Source organism: Phalacrocorax aristotelis, chromosome 3, assembly GCF_949628215.1.
Source record: "Phalacrocorax aristotelis chromosome 3, bGulAri2.1, whole genome shotgun sequence".
Classification (NCBI taxonomy): domain Eukaryota; kingdom Metazoa; phylum Chordata; class Aves; order Suliformes; family Phalacrocoracidae; genus Phalacrocorax; species Phalacrocorax aristotelis.
Genome location: NC_134278.1, coordinates 124,918,485 through 124,933,524, shown reverse-complemented (window position 1 = coordinate 124,933,524; position 15,040 = coordinate 124,918,485). Strand labels below are relative to the sequence as shown.

Below are 15,040 nucleotides of genomic sequence, written 5' to 3'. Positions count from 1 at the left end.
TTTACTGGCCTCCACGTAGCACATCCACCAGAGGTGTCACAGCTCCCACTGCCCCATGGCAGAGGCTCTGTGTGTGTCCCCATGCAGGGACATGTGCTTCCCTTGGCTGCTGCCCTGCAGCCGTGGCTCACAAAATGATTCTTAGCCCAGAAATCCCACCAGTGGAAGGGCTCACATCACCAGAGAGGGCTCACGCCTCCAGGAGCAAGCAGGGTGGCAGGAAGAGGGAGCGTGGGGCTAAGCAGAGATGAATGGGTATATTGTTTCTGCCTGCCTGCCTGCAGTTTTATTAAGTGCAACATCTTTCATAAGATATTAGAGCTGGTTGATATTTCTCAGCCAACAATTTTTTAAAAAATTGCAGCGAAAAGTTGCTTTCAGAAAACCTTCTGGTTGGAATAAAAAGGTGCCAACTTTATCTTTTTTTTTTTTAATTTCCACAGAAAAAGTCCTTTTTTTTTTTTAACTGTTCCTTCTTCCTTCTCCATTCCTTCAGCTCAAAAAAAAAAAAAAAAAAAAGAGTATAGCAATTATAGGGCAATAGGGTTTGGATTAATGCTGACAACCACTCAATAATACTTTACTCAGCATGACTTGTTTTTGTGAAAAGCCTGAGCTATTTTCAAACTCTTCAAGCAACACTGAAAAAAAAAAAAAAACAGGTGTCACCTCTCAGAGAATTTTATAATCAAACTAAGGATCTGGACACAAATGTTGCCAAAGGCTGGGTGGGGTTGGTTTGGGTCCTTCTCTAGCACTAGCTGTACCCTAGGGATGGAGTTAGGCCAGGCAGGAGTACATGCCCCAAGCCACAGCACGCCCGGAGGAGGGCAGGGCAGCAGCTCTGGGCTGGGGAGGCCTGGGGACCCTTGGGAAAAGGCAGTGGCAGAGGAAAGGTGTTTTGGGCAGCAGAGGCGGCGAGGAGACAGCGAGGAGGGAGCAGGGACAAGTCTGGGGACAAAGCACCCAGCACCCTGGCTCTGTGCTCCTGCACGCCAGGGCCATGCAGGTCAGGCCACTGGTGCTGCCAGACGCCAGCCTCGGGCTAACGGTGGGGACAGGCAGCACTGGCACGGGTCAGTGGGACTTGCAGGCAATGCACAGGCCAAAGAGACTGTGGGAGGCACGGCTGAAAATGCTGGCGTGGGTAGCACTGAGGCAGTACTGCTCCCTCCCCAAAATCCTGGCTTAGGCAGCTGTTCCCAGGGCTGCAAAAACAAAAGGCGTGAGAAGAGGGGGCCCAGGAAAAAACAAGCTACAGCTATAGAGAGTGACTATCATAAATGGCTAATTTAAGGAGCTCAGCGCAAGTCTCGTTGTGGGCACCGTAATGGCATGCTGGCTGCATCCATTATGTATGGAAACAGAAATTTGCTGATTCAGCTGTGAGGGCTTTTGAAGTGATGGCAGCTGAATTTCCACTGAGCCTTCGTCTGTCAATTCATCCTTTTAACTGAACAGGCACATTTTTAACAAGCCGCCGCTTCTCCAGCCTGACAAATGGTTTCTAAGACATCCCTTCTCTTTCAGCTGCTTGTCACTCACTCATGCTCCTTCAGGTATAGACTTTTTTTTTTTTCCACAGCAGAGCACTCCCTTTTCCTCTCCAGCCCATCTGGCTGTGCAGCACCACACTGCAGAAACTCTTATACAGCACCAGAAGAAAAGAAAACAGCTGGGGAAAGGTTACAGTGTCACATGCCCTCCTCCACAGATGCTATAATCTGATATGATCAGCTCTTAGTATCTGGGCTAAAGAGGGCAAAGAAGGAAAACAAAACAAGTAATAAAAAAATACGTGTAAAAAAGGCCCCAGGAATGTAGTGCTTTTATACCTTTACCTTTGAAAAAGCAAGTTTAAAATGCAGTATGACATTATAAATAAAAAGAAAAAAAAACATTGTGCATTATACTTTATAATGGCTCCGAAAGACTTCTGGGGTTTTTAAACATGGCACATCTAATCTGCAGCTCAGATAATGCACCCACGGATAATCAAGAGTTGACTGTAAAAAATCTTTTTTTGAATGACAGCTTGAAAAGTTCATGCACATTTCTCATGACAAATCCCCTAATTATCATTTCCATCAATAGACTGTTAACACATATTCCGGGTACTACAGGCAGGAGAAAAAACCCAAGCGGGAAGTACCAGAGCCTTATCATTCAGATGATGAAAAGCTCAAATTCTAAGCAGCATTACAAAAGGCCAGCGGTCAGCTCAGACAAGGATGGGATTTCTACCTACACATCAAGACTGCCTACTGTTGCTAATGTTATATGTCATGATAACAGAAAGTTTGTAGAAGTGGCCCTCAAACTTAAGTTTCATAGCTTAAGCTGAGCTCTAATTAGCAGCAGGCAAGGAAGGGGAGGGCCAACAGGACAGAACCTGCCTGGGGCTCGCACTCCCTCCACAGCTCGCTGGCTAGCACGGACAATGAAACCTGGCCTGAGGCCTCCCTGGCAATTCTTGTATGCCTAATGAGATGTGTGAACGTAACCCTAAAAAAAAATAAACTTCATTTTTTGCCACCACCACTCCCACAATGAGAAGCCCACCCAACGTGCTATGTATAGGTAATGCTGTTGGCAACTCCTCTCCAGAGGTGGAGCTTTAGGAGGTGGGCGGTTTGGATTTCAGGAGCATACAGTCCAGCCAGTCATTAAGGCAAAGCCAGTCACAAAATTTAGATCCAGACCTGATGAAGCCTTCAAGTACATCCATGTTTCAGCCTGTGTTGTAATATGGGGTTTGGCTCTGCCCATCATGAAAATAATTACCTCCTAAGCATTCTCCTCGAGTCTAGATTTCCACCTCTTCCTTAAGCAAAGTTCCATTAGATGTGGACTGGTCAGAATGGCCACTTCACAAAGGGATGGAAAGGCCAGTTCAGACCTCTAGCTGAGGAAGAAGGAAGCATCACCTTGAACCCTCACTGCATCTTTGTCTGCTGTTACCTCTGCCAGCTTGGCTGCAAGCAGCAACCGTAAAACCCACCAGGACTCCCCCTGCCTTGGATCTAAACCTGAGCAGATCACAGCTGTTCACACAAAGCTTTCCCAAGTCAGCTTCCTGCTGGTAGGAAAGCCCAGTTTGAACACTCATCCCCAGACAAACCAGACCACATCTCCAAGTGCCCGTGAGCAGTCTGAGGGAGAAGCTCAGAAGGTCTACCCAAACGCCACAGCCTGAGCTCACTGCTGGCCAAATGCTGGTGACTCACCAGAGCTGAAGCCCTGAGTGCTGCATTTGCTTCTTGCTGAATGTCGGCCAAGGGCACCCAGGCAGGGAGCCCTGTGGACACAGAGAACACAGGCAGCGCTGCAGGCATATGCCAACCAACAAAGCTTTAGGAGGATGGAGAGGAGTTGGATTATGGAGACGATGCTAAAAAGTGCTATTTTCATCTACTCATTTCATAACAGGGGCTCAAGCTTGAGCGCGGCCTTTTTCCTCCACTCTGAATCACTGGGATCAATTTCAATGGCCTGAGTGTTAGTACCGAACAGGCAGGGCAGTTTTTCAGCTCCTGCTGGCTGAATCTACAGCCAGAAGACAGTAATACAGCAAAGGAGAGTATAGGAAAGACTCTGAGGGGCTCCCAGGAGTTTCTTCCCCCAGGATGCATGGTAGGTCCCCTGCCCAGTCTAAGAGGTACAGACCTCCAGGGTACCACTCTGAGCCACCCCTAAGTCCATACCTCCTGCCAGAAAGCTCCAAAACAAGTGCCCTTACCACTGCCCAGCTTGGAGGAAGGTCTCATCCCTTCGTCCGAGCGCCTGGGACACCATGACCCTGCAGACCCACAGAGAGAATACAGCACACCATGGGGGGTGGGAGAGGGGGACACCTGGCACATCTCCTTCTGTTCCCCAGCACCCCTGCTCCCCAGTCCTTTCTGTCAGGAGTTCATCCCTGCAACAGGCATGAGCCTACAAGCTTCACAGGCCACGCGATCCAGAAAGGCAAAGATTATTTGGAAGCAAAATATTTACCGAGCAGAGCAGGAAACTTTATGAAATCCACTATGAAGCTCCATATGCAGATCTCATGTACCTGGAAAGCCCTTTGGTATTCTTGCAAGCAGGTACTAAAATGTAGGGATCTTCTAACTGAGCACCAGTGAGATTTAGTCACTTGCAGCCACTGGGTCAGAAGGAACAGGCTGCTTCTCGCAGTGACCCGTTTACTTTTCCTCTTCATGGCTGCGCCTTTCTCATTTAGGAGATCAGTTTGCTTTTGCCAGATGGAGTCAAAGTCATCACTGTGAATCCAGCTTTTTTTTCCTTGTTTCTTGGAAAGCACCAGTCAATACCATGTCAAGAAAAACAAACAGAGAGTTTTGCTTAGGATCTATTTAAAGCAAAGCGTCAGTGGTAGCTCCAATAACAGCCCTGGGGCCAGTACTGATGTTTGTGACAAAACTGGAGCTACTGTGCATGAGAAGGGCAGGTTCGTTGCAAAACTGCAGCGAACATCCTGTCTTTTACCCAAAGAGGTCATAGTCATGCACAATGCAAGCGAGAGAGCTCTGCTCCAGCATCCCTACCATCCAGGCTGCTATCTGGAGTCACTGGCTGGGTAGGAAAAGTCCTGGAGCTCAACCACTGGAAGCTGACATAAGGTCCTGAAATGCAGCAGAGACACCCTGAGTGACCCAAGAGGAGAATCTGCGTCTTCTGCCTCTGCTCATCAGACCTTGGGTGGTAGAAGATCACTCTGACCCAGGAGAAAGCCTGTGCCTTGCAGGAGGGTGACACAGCAGCGTGCTCACCACCACCGCCACCTCCTCCCACACCGACCCTCAGTGCCAGGCAGCAGAAGCCAGCCAGGGAGGCACTGGTGGAGCAGGCCAGGGGCTGCAGAAGGTCCCGTCCCACCGGTCTGTCTCCTGCTGGAAAGCGCAGGCGTGCACACCCCACGCAGCTGGGAGTCCTGCACCACACACATCCTCAGCCCAGGGAAAGGGCTAATAACACATCCTCACCTCACAAGAGCATTGTGAGGCTAATTTCATTAGCATCTATAAAACACTCTGACGCTCTCTATATGGAGCACAAAGCATTATTAAACAGCCGTGCAGAGCAAAGCCAATAGTGTTTTGCTTTTGTGTATATAAGGTATTCTGCTGATACTATACCCCTGGGAAACGGTAACGGCTATGGTTACAATAGGGTATTTACTACCACCTCGGCTCGCTGAAGCAATACTGACCGTACCTCTAAAAGTAATCTCAGAAACATCTAGTCCATGGGGAATCTCGTTCTGTCCCACTTACAAGCACGCCAGTGCTTGCCTTTTCCTTCTGCAGCTCTTTTCTGTAAAAGAGACATTCATAACTCCGAGCTCCTTACCAGCGAACCTAATCCAGCAAGTATCCAAGACATTCAGGAAAAGAGACTTTCATACCATTGGAATTTTTCCATGCCAGCACTTTTTCATCCTAAGATAAATGGCTTTTACTTACAGGGCTAAAGGCTCTATTCTTTTCAAAATACTTCTCAGCTTCAAAGCAGCAATGGAAATTGGCTGTGCACCTGGCCAGCTGATCCAGCCTGGAGTCAGCCAAACAGCAAAAGGCGTCTTTCTTTCCTGCAGCACCGAGCAGTAGTTTGCTGCACAGCGGACAAGCAGGCTGGAGGGCTGATGTAAACGGGCTAACACTTAATTAATCAGAATGTATTTAAGCAGGGCCTGGTCAGCACGGCATGCTGAATTTCCAAGCGGGGGACTAGTGCCCGGGGCACACCTGCCGCATTGGATGCCGGGACTTGGAAAATCCTCCTGGGGAGTTTGCTTTCAGACAGTTGGCTGCTGGAGCACCCCTGATCCTCATCATCCACCCAGTTAACCTGAGCAGGTACAGGAAGATGGACCTCCGCAGTGATTCAGGAACAGGCAATACCAGAAAACAGCTACACCAAGCCTGCTCCACTCACAGACTCCCCTCGGGCACAAGTGAGCACTCCTGCCAGATACTGGATGGAAGTTCGTTTTACTTTTATCACAGCAGTGGCCAAAGGCTCCAGATGATGAGGCATGTTTGCCTTTCTCATGAGACAAGTTTAGCAAACATCTCGTTGAAATCAGTCTTGACCAAATTGCTCCCAGCCCTGGACAGCAAACAGAAGCAAAAGGCAGGGGAGGATGAAGAGGGGAGGAAGCACACTGCTTGAGGGAGCTGGGCACTGTACTGGGACACCTGCACAGGGCTTCATGTTTGCATGCAAAGCAACTTGCCTGAAGCCTAAGCAGGAGCCAAAAGCAGCTCCCAGCCCCCACCCACCTCTCAGCAGGGTTTGGGAGGGTCCTGCCAGAGATGTCTAGAAAGTCCTAGGAGGTCCTGGAGCTATCTATGCCTTCCTCCAAAACCCTGGCTGACGCAGCTCCCTGCTGCCCAGGACCACGTTTCTCCCCCCCCGTGCTTACCACCCCCAGTCCCCAGCAAGTCCCTCCTCACCAAACTCCCACCTCGGCCACCCCATGGCTCCTGGCCATTCGGGACCGAGACCGCATGCAGGAGGTTGCACAACGCTTGGCCACGTTACACTTGACTCAAGCTTAGGTTGTTGCTCTCACTTTTGAGAGCCACAGCCATAAAAAGAGACGGGATTTGCTGGCCAAGGGGAAGCCAGGACGAGCTGATGCAGTGCAGGCTCCTGAGGTCAATGGCTGCAGCTCTGTGCCGGGGGAGGACACGCAATGCCTAATGTGGAAATGTTTGTATTTGGAGCAATATATAGTTACATTTAGCCCCTAGCAGCTGCAGAGGCTGTTTACTGTAGCACACAGTCCTCAGCCTATTAGCTGAAGGCCTGACAGTGACCAGATGCGGAGAGGAATGACTGCAAAGCCTGCAGCCGTATTTATCTCCTTGCCAAGATCCCAACAATACCTTGCCTAATAAGTCTGGCACAGAAATAATCATTTAAAGAGCTAAAAAACACAACATCCGCAGCCCATCTTTACAGCCAGAAGGGGAGTTTTGCGAGGCTTACAGTCTAATCTTTCACCGTCCCAAGTGCTTCCCTCCTGCTTCACAGTGGGTGATTTATTTCCTGAATGGCTGGATGCAAGCCTCCTGTATGTAATCGCCTGACAGGGAGCCTGCACCTCTGCAGCCAAACTCAGCCGCTTGCAGCAGCTGCAAGGGGAGGCAGAAAGCAGAAGCTGCCACCCTGCTCCTGTGGAGCCAGCAGGCTCTTCTGTGCAGGGGGATGCCTAATTCACAAGGTCCTTCCCCCCGCCCCACGTCTCTGATACCTGACGAGAGCTGGCACTAACCCTGCCGCTGAACCCCGGCACACACACGTGCCGGGCTGCGCACACCTTGTGCAGGGGGAAGGACAGGCTGTACTGCCACAGCATGTGTCCCAGCAGCACCCAGCACTCCACAGATTAGCCTTAACTTGCTGAATTAAAACAAAACAAAACAAACACAAAACAAGCAAAACCACTCATTAGGTGCTTTCTCAGGACCCAGAGAACCGTATCTTTGTTGGCAGGAGAACTGGATGTTGGATCAACATCAACACCAAGAAACACAAGTTGTGCTCCACCGGTTCATATAGTTTATGACCTTGGCTAGCAGATAAGCCCATGTAGTATGATCTTCTGTGTTTTGCAGGCTGCAGGTACCAGGTGTTGTTGAAGGTCAGCCTTGAGGAAAGGGCTCTCCCACAGTTGGGAGAAGGTTACAGAGAATGATTTTTATGCAACATAAGCTTGTAGATGATTAACAATTTTCTTTCAGTTAACCGCGAAGTTAATAGTTATTCAAAGCACTCCATTGTAGCAGGAGTGGAGATGGGGAGACGTACTACATTAACCATTAATCTTGGGCTGTGCAATAAAAATTAAAATGGAATATGGCACATAAGTATGATTAATTCTGCTTGCAAAGGGAGAGGGTGTAAGTGTATGCTTTGGGTGGGAGTGTTTCCTTCTGACAGCAGGGTGCCCTGATGCAGGTCAGGATGTGCCACAGGAAGGCTGTGCTCAGTGTTCATTCCTGTATTTTTTGCTTTTTTCAAGTTCAAACCACACTCTGCCTGTTCTGAAATCCACCTTGTTAACTGTGCACCTCCCGAAAATCTCGAAACATTAGGGAGTGGGTGGATTTCTTTTTTTTTTTTTGTTTTTGTTGCAAAGGGGAGAAGGGAGAAAGAAGGGCTGAACCTGGCAATTTGAGATGATGGAAGAAGGCTACCATCAGCGAAACATCTGCTAGCCTGCACCCGCTGCAGTGCACAGCTCCAGGGAGAAGGATGTCCCAAGGAGCTATGTCTCTCGGAAGCCCCCCTGGCCTTGCCCCGGCCACCCCTCCAGCTGTAGCAGTGGTTTGAGCTTGGTACTAAGCACAGCCAGTGCAGTAACCCTGCCCAGGGCTCACCAGTGCCTTCCAGCCTCAGCCTGTGCCAAAACTGCTTTTCCCAAGCACTGCAGTCCTGCTGATACACACGGGGCCATTGCCACGTGCACAGATGTTTGCTGAGGCCGATGCCATCGAGTTTATTTTCTGCTTTCAAGCTCAGTGGTAAATCTTTGGAGAAAAAGAAAAGCATGGGAGACAGGCCTGAGAGGCAAACTTTGTACTCACGGTATCGCCCAGCTCAGCGATATTTGGCTCTGGGCTTTGATGGGAGTTTTGGAAAGGATTGCAAAGTCCAGGTCTGGATTTATCTTTCCCCTTTTCTCCTTCCCACTCCCCCAAGCCTGCCAAAAGTCCCTTGCCTGCTGTCACCGGGGGTTTTGACCTGTGACGCTCGCAGACAGCATGAGGGCTGAGGGAATGGGTTTCTCAGGCTGAATCAGAACTGGTGTGAAGCCAAATTCCTCCTACAGTTCAGATACACCTGAGTGAGCCTGCCCACTTGCTTTTCTGAGGAGCTGGCACTTCCTTGTCCTGGTCAGAAGTGGAAGTGTATAGCTAATACAAGTGGCTGGTTGTTTTTATTAATACTTTCTGAGTGATGGGTGTTTCTGTGAACAACAGTGAATCTCCAGCTGTCTATAAGTCAACATACGTTTCCCAATGCTTTCCATGTTCATTTGACAGCCATGACAATATAGTGTGTTCATTAGGAGACAGATCAGCCAGCAGATGAGAAAACACTGGAAGCAGCCCTGCAAGCTGACATGCACTGGTCCCCCCAACACCCAAGCGGCACAACCCCACACACCAGTGCACCCCAGGCCCCCTGGTGAGGCTGGGGTCTGCCCCTGTTCCCAACAGCCCACAGCAAGCCTTCCCTAATGATGGCGGGCATGCCAGCGAGGGAGCAGGGAGAAAAGGTGGCTATTCCCCTTATCAGCCTGACCTATATCACATGTGTGCAGGCTGACAGCTCACAGACAAAGGGGAAACTAAACACCTCTGCAGCGTGCCTGCTGATCTCAGCATGACGCTCGACCTGCTGTTTGTGCAGGGAGCATTGGTTGCCATTAAGCAACAGGATCCAGCTTCCACCCTGCTCTCCCTCTGCCTGGGGGGGTGTTTACTCCACTCTTCTCTGCCATCAGTGCTCAGCAGTTGTGAGACAGTGTCTGCTTGTGCACTCTCCTTCCAGACACCAAGCCCTGCTTTGGTTTTGGCAGGCCCCAGCAGAGCCAAGCCCCCGTGACCGCTGGCAGGTGTTTGCACAGCTCTGGCAGCATGGGCAGTTCCCAGCTGAGCTCGCAGGGAGCACTGAAGCATGTGGTGCTTGCACACAGCATGGGCAAGGCCCTCTGCTACTGCAGCCCATGCCCAGCAGCACGGACAGGCATCCCCCTGAGGTCCCTCAGTCCCAGGCATCCCCCTGAGACCCAGGGTGGATGGGCAGAGAGCAGGCAGGGGGCAGGAGGGCACATCCCATTCAGGAGAAAGGCAGGTTACACAAAGCCTGCATCAGATCAGGCTTTGAGAACACGCACATTTGGTGTATTTGCCTTTGAGAAATGGGGTTAAGAAAGAATGAAATCATAAACGTAAGGATATATATAATGGCATATCTATAATGACTCTGTAATTGCTGGGCTTTAGGGCATGGTTAATCTACAACTTGGCTAACTTGCCTCAAGATAATGGAGAGGCAGCAGCAAATATGTGCCATTCTCCCACCTCCACACAAACCCCTGCCTCCAAACATTATAAAGAAAGTTATAAAGAAAGAGTTGCCTGCAAAAGTCTGTGGGATGAGATGTTTCATATTTTCCAAGGCCAAAATGCATTCTGATACCAGGAGGTGCATTACTGCTGGGTGATGCTGAGCTAGCAACACCCCACAGAGCCACGTGGCGTGGGGCACAGCAGCCACGGAGAGGGAGGCCTCATGCCACCACCTAGCCCAGCTGTGGGACCAAATTTTGTCAGGACCCCATAAAAAACTGCTCCTATGTGAAATTTGTTTCCAGTGCAAACCATGCATTTGGGAGAAAATGTGCTCCAGAGGAGACGAGAAATAAGAGCAGGCATAGAGGAGCTGACTTTCATCTGGCTGATGACAGAACCAAAGGTCCAAGATGCTTTCCTGGAGGAGAACCAGGCCTCACATTTGCTCCGCATATGTTTAGAAAACACCTGGACATGGTATTTGAAAGGAGAATATTTAGGAGCATGCCACAATCAGAGAAAAGAAGAAAGAGTGTTGCAGCTCCAAAAACTAGTGTGTTGTAAACTCCTGCAGTCACTCTTAGATTCAGGCATTAACCCCAAGATGAACCAATAACTATCTAGTAACTGTATCTAATAAAACACAGTCATGTTGCATTTAGACTTCCTCTCAACTTCCCACCGCTTCCACTTATATTTACTGACAATAGTCTTAGAAGAAGCCATAAATTTGCTGGAAGGGAAGGTACAGCAGCAACAACAATGGATTGTGCACAGAGTGGGCTGTGTGTGAAGTCCATTCAGGCTTCCCTTCAAACACTGGTGTGCTGGGGGGGAGAGCCCAGTGCCCCCTGGGCACACTCAGGTCCCCATCACGATGTGCCTGTGGGCAGATGGAATTCGTTTTCCCACACCACTCAGCTGCTTCTGTGCAGGTCTCTGCTATAGCCTCCAGCCTCCCCACATCAGCTTTCTCTTCCCCACTCCCAATAAGACTGCAATTTTATATCAAGATGCATGCAACTGTCTTCTCTGGTCTTCCTCTGTGCCCATATAGAGGGATTTCCAGCCTAAAGCCCTGGGAGGTTCTGCAGCCAGCACAACAGCAGGGTTGAGAAGTCAAGGGCATCCAGATGGCCATGTCTCCCTGCAGCAATGCTGAAGCAAATTACCTGCGTGCATGGTAAGGCCTCCCCTCAGGGTACTTGGCTGCACCTGCTCTGTGGACAGACTTATCAGCCTTCAAGGCTGCAAAACTGGTAATCTATAAAAAGCACGAACCACTCAAAATCTCATATCCTTCTCCAGTTCAAAACATTTCCTAGAACTGCACTGACTGCGAGGCCTTGAAGACACAACTATTTTCTGAAATTAAAAATTCCCCCTTCTGGTCTTCTGCAGTGCCTCCTGAAACACGTTGCTATTTTGCTGTCTCTCTCCTGTCTAAAAATTTTCTCAGAGGAAAATGGTACTAGCAAGGGAGGAAACGGGAAAAGGGGAGCTGCAGCAGATGAAAAGTTCACATATTATAATACAAAGTACACTCTTCACTCTTGGAGAGACCGTGTGTCCCCTATGTGGATAAGCAGACAACTGAAAAAGGCAGGGGAAGCCAAATGCTTCATATGCTTTCAGTTCACTGAGGACAAGGGGGCACGCTGGCACCATCTGACCTTGAAACGGTGACTTAAGAGAGATGGCACTGAAACGTCTTCAAAAAGAGGTGATTTTTGTCTCCACAGCCCAAGGGGGACTCCGTCTCCCTGGCAGAGAATAGCGCGAAGCCAGTTTGTCAGCCCAAGATGCAAGAGTTTCCAGTAATGAGCCCTGAAAATCGGCCACAGGCAGCCTGGGCTGCACGGAACAAAGGCATTGGGCATTGGGCTGCCTGAGCGGCAGCCACTCCAAGCTGGATGCTAATAAAAGCACCCCCCAGGTCCTGCAGGCTTGTGGGCGGGTTAGAAGAGAGGGAGGAGAGCTGCAGACAGATCGAGGTGCTTTGCAGCCCACCATAGGCACCTGCTGTGTGGGAACCAAACACCGCTGGTGGCCCTGGAGGCGTAACATCAGTCCTCAGGGAAATTATTGCCTGGTCAGAGCTTTGCATGACTGTCACATGCATAACAAGAAAGTTATAGCTGTAGTAACCTGTTTCACTGATTTCTGGTCTACTGGGAAGTCAATAAAAATTTACAAGACCCCTACATATTCCAGAAACATTTATTCCTCTGGAAAAAAAGATACAGGAAGAGACAAGACAAGAACTTTATTCTCTATGTGTAAATGAAAACATTACTAAGAAAAGGCAAGTCACCCATTCAGCTCCACTGTGCTTCACAAGATCCTTAAAGGCCCTGCTATGCTGGGTGTACCAAAGGGAGAGGAGGATGTTTAATGCATGCCTCTTCATTGCTGCCTCTCTCGGGAAAGGCACTGGATCCTCCTTCTCTTTCTCCCCGGACTTATCTGTTGACAGATCACACCAGAAAAGCCCTTTCATGAAGCTCTATTAGAATGCCAGTGCATGCAGCGAGGGCCACTGAAATATTCCCAAAGCCACAGACAAAGCTGACAATCTGCGATATTTTAGCATAAGCTCTGACCCAGTATACAGCAAAACAGATGAATGTCACTTCCCCCAGGGCAGGAATCACTTCTGAAGCTGCTGACAACTCACTGTTTATCTCATTGCTGTCCCACTCTTAATGACAGTTTCAGATGAAACTTTTTTTAGCCCAAATTCCTGCCTGAAGATGTCCAGAAGAAAGACCCTTGACCTCTCCCCTCATAGCCTTCTCAGCTCCTGGCGATGCTGCCTGTTGACATGCTGAAGTATTGTTTCATGCTTGCAGGGTAGGAGGAGTGATGGGTCTGAGCCAAGCTCTGTTCCCCACTGCCCTGCATGGTCCCTGCCATGGGAGAGGCAGCACGGCCTCTGGCCAGGGAAGGAGCTCACAGCAGGAGTGGCATGCCCCGCTCCCAGCTCAGGGCCAACCATCCTCTTCAGCTTCTCCACAGTTCACCTCTGTTTGCTCCCGTTGTTATGCTTCGAAGCAGGAACAAAACAGCAGACGCGCCGTTTAGTCAGTTTTGGTATTGCACAACTGAAAGAGAATAGGAATGCACCCACAGGAACTGAGCCAAGTCAATAATGGAGACAGATTAGGCAATACATGCACCTGGCTGTCAGAAGCGTAAGATACTCTCTCTTTAGTAATTACAGAGCAATTATGAAGTTAACAGCAATTCCAATAAGAACATGTATTTCACAATACAATTTTGTTCACAATCCGTCAGGAGCAGTCACACCAAGGAGATACAGCTCTGAAACCAAACTGTCCTCACCCCTGCAGGCATAATCCTTTAAATGCCAATCTTTGGTGGGGTGGGATCTCGCACTCAGTCATAATTAAGTGATTAGTTATTAACAGGATGTAATTGAAGCTGTACTTTAATGTGACTTTAAAAAAAATCCCACTTTTAGGATAGGTAATGGAAACCAAGATGAGATGAAGAGTTTGGGTATTGGGTTTAGTTAGTTATATAGTTAGCCTATAATTCTGCAAATCCAGAAACAGATTAAAGCTGGGTTTCCATACATCTGAAGACATCAAAGTCTGTTCTGAATAGGCTGGACAAAAAACTTCAGATTTTGTGCCTCTTTATAGTGTTAAAATCAGGATAAACTCAGCTTATCCGATCCATCCAAAGAGTAAACAGGGAACAGAAACTATTGTAAGGTCCAGAACAGATCCATCCCTGAATTTAAGATACTAAATCAAACTCGGATCTGATGAAATGCACTAAGTCTGACTTGCACTGAAATCCAGCTTTGCTTCAAAATACTGATCTGCAATTTCATATGTGTCCTAAGAGAGAAAAGAGTCTGCCTTGCTCCAAGTACTACGTGGCAGCACAAGGTGGAAGTCTCCTGGGGTGGCACTGTACTGCCATCACTCACAGCCAGGAGCAAGAAGCATTGCACCGTCACCATTTGCTAACAGGGACTAGAGGTTATTGAGCAAGTGGCTCAGGCACAGGCACCTGGCCTGACCTCCTGCCCGAAACAGGCTTCCTGAGCGCGCATGGCAGCGGTGCCCGTGGGGATGTCCCTTTGTGCCACTGAGCTGGATTTCCGAGGACTGCAGATTCACACCCAGGCTATAAGTCTTCCCACAGCCATACACCCACCCAGACGTGCGGTGACATTTTAGTATTGTCGGCTTCCCCCACCTTGCTTTACCCCTGCAGGATACTGAAGACAAGCCCAATCACACGGCCACAAAAGGAAGGGCGACCCAGGCTACATGGACACAAACCCGAAGCATTCAAATCTGTGGGAGGGGAAAAGAGCATAGCAGAACACGGATGGCATCGGGTGAAGCAATGCTGCCAAAGCATGCATAAAACCCACAAAATCGCTTTTCTAAGGGACTTTCTGGGCAGGAGCAACCAGCCAGGAAGTCTTCCACCAAGCCTAGCATTAATCTCCTCACTGTCTCTTTTTCATATCTCCTTTCAGGCTTTATTTCATTCAAGTAGTGAAACCTGTTGTGGTTTACTTTGATAAAGGTAGAGCCAGTCACTCAGTGTGTTCAGGCAGTAGGGATGTTTTACTATCTTTCACTGCATCGCCAGTAGGGCTGAAAAGGTGCTATTGTGGTTTGACAGCTAAGGGGATATGTGATTCTACTGAGAGGTATCCAAATATCTAAGTGCTCTTAAAGATTAAATAATTAATTATCAGAACTCCTGGCAGAAAGAAAACCAAGGATTATCCCCATTCTCCAGACAATATTTTTGTAATGAGTCATGGTTGTAAGAGCTTCCCAAGGTTTGCTGTGAGCTAGTGAAGCAAAGCACAGGTACTGTGAAAGCCAAAGATTTACATGTCCCAGGCAGCATTTTTACCATCAGTGCAGCTAATGTCCTCTAATGAACTG

General features: G+C 48.9%; 1 long non-coding RNA gene across 1 annotated transcript; it reads right to left on the bottom strand.

The window, feature by feature from the left end:
- Positions 1 to 2,509: 2,509 nt before the first annotated feature.
- On the bottom strand, positions 2,510 to 5,718 carry LOC142055462 (uncharacterized). Its single transcript, XR_012659936.1, has 2 exons — positions 5,472 to 5,718; positions 2,510 to 5,322 (listed from the first exon to the last, which is right to left on the bottom strand). It is a non-coding gene; the product is annotated as an uncharacterized LOC142055462 (long non-coding RNA).
- Positions 5,719 to 15,040: the final 9,322 nt, after the last annotated feature.